The sequence below is a fragment of the Bacillus rossius genome, chromosome 1 (assembly GCF_032445375.1).
Source record: "Bacillus rossius redtenbacheri isolate Brsri chromosome 1, Brsri_v3, whole genome shotgun sequence".
In the NCBI taxonomy this organism is placed as follows: Eukaryota; Metazoa; Arthropoda; class Insecta; order Phasmatodea; family Bacillidae; genus Bacillus; species Bacillus rossius.
In genome coordinates, this window is record NC_086330.1 from 91,112,453 (window position 1) to 91,118,815 (window position 6,363).

Sequence of the window (6,363 nt, forward strand, 5' to 3'; positions counted from 1 at the left end):
TCTGATCCTAGTCGATAGGTGGGTCGTGGGGTCGATTGCCCTGCGTGGCCCACTAGGACCGTCGGCGATGTTGCGTGGGTTTAAGGAATTCCCTACTCGGCGGTGGTTGGGAGTCGTAGGGTTAAGTAATCATACACTGAAGTGATGCAACAAATGACGTGCGTCATTTATTCATGCGACTGTGGTTTAGGTGTAATGCCGTTGGTTACACACCACGTCGTACAACAGGTGACGTCACACAATACAAAAATTACACAATTACACAAGGATAGTTTGAAAGTTACGTAATAAGACGTGGCACAAGTAAATAAAAAATGTTACGCGGAGACGCGTCGCACAAGTTCACAAAAGAAAACGTTTTAGATTCAAGGCGTCGCACAAAGTTACTAATTATTACGTATTAGCGTGGCACTAGGCGTTTCTGAGCCTTGTTGATCAAAAGAAGGGTGAGGGGGATTGGAGGTGGCCAATCCTGTATAACAACGTCTCGAGGCGGTGTTCGCGTCCACTGTAGTGGAGCGCGGACCACAGCTAAGTTCGCTCAAAGTTCCTTTACGGGTTGGGGTCAGCACCGGAGCGACTGGTTTTAATTAAAGTTCTGTTCTTCAGGAGGCGGTACGTGCCATATGCTGAAACTACCCCGCAGACCAAGTGTGGTGCAGGGGGTTTTAAAAGTTATGCGGCTGGATTAAGTCCTGGACCGAAAATTGGACCGGGTACGCACGGAGAGATAATTAAAAAGGGGTTTCGAAGAAGTGACTATAATTACCAGAAGTGAGTTCAATGCAGACAATGGATGATGTCTCTCTGTGGGACGTGCGTCCACCCCGGTCCACGAGTCGCGCTGTACTGGCGTCATGTCATGGCGGCCGGCCGAGGCTCGGTGTCCCTCGCGCCAGGTTTGACCTCATTAGGTTAGTTTATAATGTGACGTGTTAATAAGAGAATTTAAGGGCGTTAAATTCTTACATTAATTATTAAGGCTGGATTAAGGTCACTCGTCTCTTCTACAAATTGAAGTTAGTATGTTTAAGAATTATTTCATTTAAATTTTACGTCACACCAACGACTGTTCGTCTCTTGCCGGACTGCTCTGGTGGGGGTAATAACGTAACACAAGGGTTTAATAATTATGTCACATGGGTTAATTGACTAATTCAGGCAGAAGGCTGCCAGGAGGACACTCACACACGTATCGACGCATTTACACACGTGAGTGCCCCGGCACTCCTACGTCGCACTTTCGTTAATCAACTTTGAATGTATGCATAATATTGTTTAATATTCTGTGTTTGTTTTTACACCGTGGTCGGCTGTAATGTCGGTCTGTTTTTTAGGGGGGCCGGGTTCTACCTTGGTTTCTGGTGGCTCGCCTGACTCGGGTGGGCCATGGCTAGGGGCGCGTTCCATTAGCGGGGTTTAATACTGGCGGTTGCAGGTCGGGCTTTAGGGTGGCCTTCGGTCGGACGACGTCAACATTAACAGCTGTTTTAAACTATTGGCAGTTCTTCCCTACAAAATTTGGACTTGCGTATTTTCACTGTCATACCTGCCTCTTGTAACTTGTGTAACACAGTAGCAATGTGTTGCAGGTGTTCCTCAAATGTGACAGATGTTATCAAAATATCATCCACATATGCTCTGGAAAATCCTTTGCACTCAGGCCCTAGAGTAGTGTCAAGGCACCTGGTGAAATCCGCTACAGCATTGCAGAGTCCAAATAGCATCACAGTAAAAATGTACTGTTGATTGTGGAATAGGAAAGCTGTGTATTTACATGACTCAGGCTCAAGTGGAATCTGCCAGTAACCAGATGACAGATCCATCGTGGTTAGATACTTGACACCTTGGTACAGCCTCAGAATTTCAGCGGTCTGTACAGGGCTCTCCCTGTCCTTGATGGTAATCTTGTTTAGCTCTCTGGCGTCAATACAAAGCCTTACTGTCCCATATTTCCTTCCAACACAGACAATAGGGTTGGCATAAGGGCTAGCCTCCCTTCTCACAACATTCCAGTCTATCATGAGCTGTAAATATGCAGTGGCCTCTTGTACATATTTTGCTGGAACAGGGTAGGACTTCCGATGAAAAGGTGCATTCTCCTGTGTTTTGATTTGAGCCTGATAGAATTTGATTCTCCCGGTTTATCTGAAAATACATGCTGGAAATTTCTCAGCACATTGAAAAGTTGTTGCAGCTGAATGTGTGTGACAGTTTTAGAATCTTGGACTGACTGTCTGATGGCCTCGATTTATTTTATTTTTTTTATTTATTTATTCATTTCATTCCGTAGACCCCTTACAAACTGCTGGAGTTCTGGGATATGGAACATGTCAGTTTTATATACATTAAAAAATAACATATCTAAGATCAGCGCTTACACATAAACCCACAGCAATACATAAATACAGTAATCTATGTACAAAAGAATAACAAAAGTATGTATAGTATTTGATTACATATTTAGACACCATTTCACATATACATTTAGCTTGAGACTTTATTATATTTGACAGATTTATTAATTTTTTAATAGTGGATCTTCTTATTATATTATACAATACTAAATATCAAATGTGAGATAAAAGTTATTGTATTACAAGAAGTAGAATAAAATGTCAAACAGTTAGTATGTGAGAAATGGTAGCTTGCAGTTGTTCACTGGCTTGGTTGTTACACACATGTTTACACGTGGGGGTGTTAGTCAAAATACCAATTAAATTATTTCGGACATGCCATTTGTCCATTAGTGACACAGGTGTAGGGCTGTCACTATGTTGTATGGTGCTCATTCTGAAATCAATCACTATGCCGAACTGTGACAAAAAATCAGTTCCAATGATTAGTGGTTTTGCCAAACCCTTTACCACTAATTCTGTCAGCTCATTGGGTTTTCCAAGTCCATAGACTGTTATGAGCACTTTCCTGTTTACAATAGGACTGGCTCTTGAAGTAACCCCAATAATTTTGATGGCAGGTACTGGAATCTTTGGTATCTTCATGCCAATGCGTTCCAGGAAACATACCAACTCCTCACTTATACATGTCACCTCCGCTCCACTGTCAATAAGTGCAGCCACTTCTTGCCCATATATGTTTAGGTTCATTTGTGGGCACACAGTATGGAATTGCGGTACTATGCCCTCGTCGGTCTCTTTGTACAAAAAATCCCTTTCATTATCCCTCAACATCAAGGTACACATGAACTTACGGTAGCTTATGCAGCTATATATACATGTCACATTGTTCACCCCTGAGTCTGGAGGTCAGGTTTCGGTGCGAGGCGATCCTACAGAAACCCTTTCTAGTTTAACGTGCCCGTCGACACTCGCGCATCCTGCGAGTCTGGCACGGTCCTGTTGTTGTTGTACCATGTACTGGTACCTGCAGCTTCATGTACTGCGGACTTGAACTCTGCCGCAACAGGGTTTTCTAGTAGATAGCGTGGACGTGCTCCATGCTGATTTGTTGCTCCTGGTTGTTGGCTCTGGCGAAACGTCCTGTTGGGCGACGCCGGTTGTTCAGACGGGTGGCTGAAGTGGGCCTTGCCTCCACCGCTATCTGTCGTCTTGGGGCTTCGGTAGTATGGCAGGCGGGAATCTTCGCGTTGGTCGTGGTACTGCCTCTCCTACATCCTGCGATGCTGGTTGTAGTGGTATTTCCTCTCGTCATCAGACGAGGCACGACGACTGTAGTTGCGGGATTCCCTGGGTGGCCGTTGCTCTGGCGAGTGGGACCGCCCCCTCTCTTCGTAATGGGCACTCTTCCTGGCTCGTTCTGTACCCTCTTCACCGCTGTGGTATCCCCTGTTTCTGGGCCACCAGGTGCGCTTCCTGTTGTAGGGTGCCCTCTGGTATCGGTTGTGGTATCCGCCGTTACCATGAGGTGCTTCTCCCCTTGCCTGCCAGCTGATGTAGTTGACTGCAGCCTGAAGCTCCGGTTTCTGTTTTCCCTCACGGCTTTGCCAGTAAGGGTTGACCTGGTGCTGCTTCTGGTGAGGTGGTGCTCGGTCTGCCTCCTCAGTCCTGGGTGCAACCCGATCCAGTTTTTCAAGTTTATCATAGATGAGCAGCCTGTCACGAAACTCAGTGACATCACGGTAGTGTAGGCCAGACAACTGCTTCTGGTATTTCAGAGGCAGCTGTGTTAACATGGCAGCCACAAACTCTTCATCCGTCATCGGGAGGTCCAAATACCTAGTCTTGTCGTACATGGCTGACAAGTGTGCCTCTAGAGATGTGCCCTTCCTTGGATCGTATTTCTCTGCGTGGAGTTGTGCCCTCAGGTTACTCTGGATTCTGATGTTCCAGTACTGTAGTCTGACTAGCTCCTTGAACTGGTCGAAGCTGTGGGTGTTGGTGCTGGTCAGCTCCCACCAATAGAATGCCTGACCCTTTAACGCATTGTTCAGACACTTCAAAATCTCTCCGTCGGTTAGGTTAAACATGGCTGCATATTCCTCGAATTTTCTGAGGAATCTCATAGGACTCTCATTGGCTCTGCCAGCGAAAGTAGGCATGGCCTCTGCCCACAGCTTTGCTGGATGGTGCATGAGAGCTACCGGGTCCAGATGGCGCTCTGTTGTTGTTGCAGGTGCTCTAGGCTCAGCTGTTGTCCTAGTCTCTGCAGACTGTCTGGGTAGTGACTCTGCAGTGTGTGTGTCATAACCGCACCCAGGTGTGGTGTACAGCTGTCTACCTGTACCTTTATGTGGTACTTCAGGTGCCCCTCGCTGTGTACTACCAGCTGTGTCAGCTGTACGACTCTGGCTTACAGTTAAATTCTGCAGGCAATAACGTAGGTTAGAGGTCGCCACCTCCATGTCCTCCAGCCTGACCTCAAGTCGTCGGGTCTGCCCACGCAGCTCGTCCCTCATGCTCGCCTGACTGCGCTGACAAAACTCCCTCAAGCCATGCTGTTCCAGGGTCACATTCTCGCGAATGGATAGTAGTTGGGTTTCCAACTCCTCTACTCGCTCACTTGTCTGTGTCACCTTCTCCACTACCTGCTCAATCTCCCTCTGCTGCTGTACCAGCTTCTTCTCTATACTGTGTTCCAGACTTTGCAGACTGCAGAAAGTCACATCTAATTTTGCCTCCACATGTTCTGGCATACCTACTTGAGAGATGTAAAAAGATTTAGGGATTTAGGCAAAACAGTTATCTATACAGATAAATCTTGGGTAAATGTGGGGCTCACTGTGGAAAAGGCATGGAAAGATACTGATATCGTCCGAGCAAAGGCCACCCTAAAGCCCGACCTGCAACCACCAGTATCAGACCCCGCTAACAGAACGCACCCCTAGCCATGGCCCATTCGAGTTAGGCGAGCACCGGAATAAAAGGTATAATTAAAGACCTTGCCCTAATGAACCAGCCACCACGGTCCCGGTGTATTATAAATTAAACATAATTACATAGCAACATCACTTTTAATTGAAAACCCCGTGCAAGGGAAGTGCGACGTAGGAGTGCCCAGATCACTCACGAGTGAATTTTTTTAAATACATTTGTGAGTGCTCCCCTTGCGGCCTTCAGCCAAAATTAAATAACGTAATGTGTGATGTAATTATAACCACCCCAATTTTTGTATATCATTCGCCATTGGAGCAGTCAACAAGTGACGAACAGTCTCCAGGGTGACTCGCATTATTCAAACTTAATTAATGTAAACTTGTTAAACCCAATTCCCAAAACGTATCTGTGTATTAGGTTAATTTTTATTATTTAATGTGTGAATTTAGAGCCACTTTCAATCTCCTATTAATTTAATAATTTCCGAATAACGTAACTTTAGAAACTTTGGCGCAAGCTGATGCCGATCCCTCCCCTCGCGCCAGGGCCAGACGCCAGTACCGAGCGACTCGCGGACCGGGACGGACGTGCGTCCCACGGGGAGCCTTCAATCTTTGTCTTCACCGATTTCACTCCTGGTAATTATAGTCACTCTACAAAACCTTTTTCGTATTCAACTCCCAGTGAGCACCCGGTCCTTTTTTGGTGTAGGGCCTATCCCAGCCGCATTAATGTAAACTCCACTCACTGCGAATTATGCGGGGCAGTGCAGCATAATGCACGGGCCGACTCCCGCAAGCACAGACTTTTGGTTAATTGCCGAAGTGCACAGGTACCGGCCACAGCGACTTAAAGACTTTTAACGGATTTCATAGCGAGCCGCGGTCCACACAGGTGGGCCCTGACGTCGCCATTCGCAATTTACGGGATTGGCCGATTCCAATCGAACTCCCCCCTCCTCAACCTCGACTGGCGTGAGGACTTGATATTAGTGATGGCGCGTCAGAGTGCCTAGTGTCATCCTGGTGTAATTTCTGTAGGGCAAATTAGTGTGCATAGTGTAACTGTA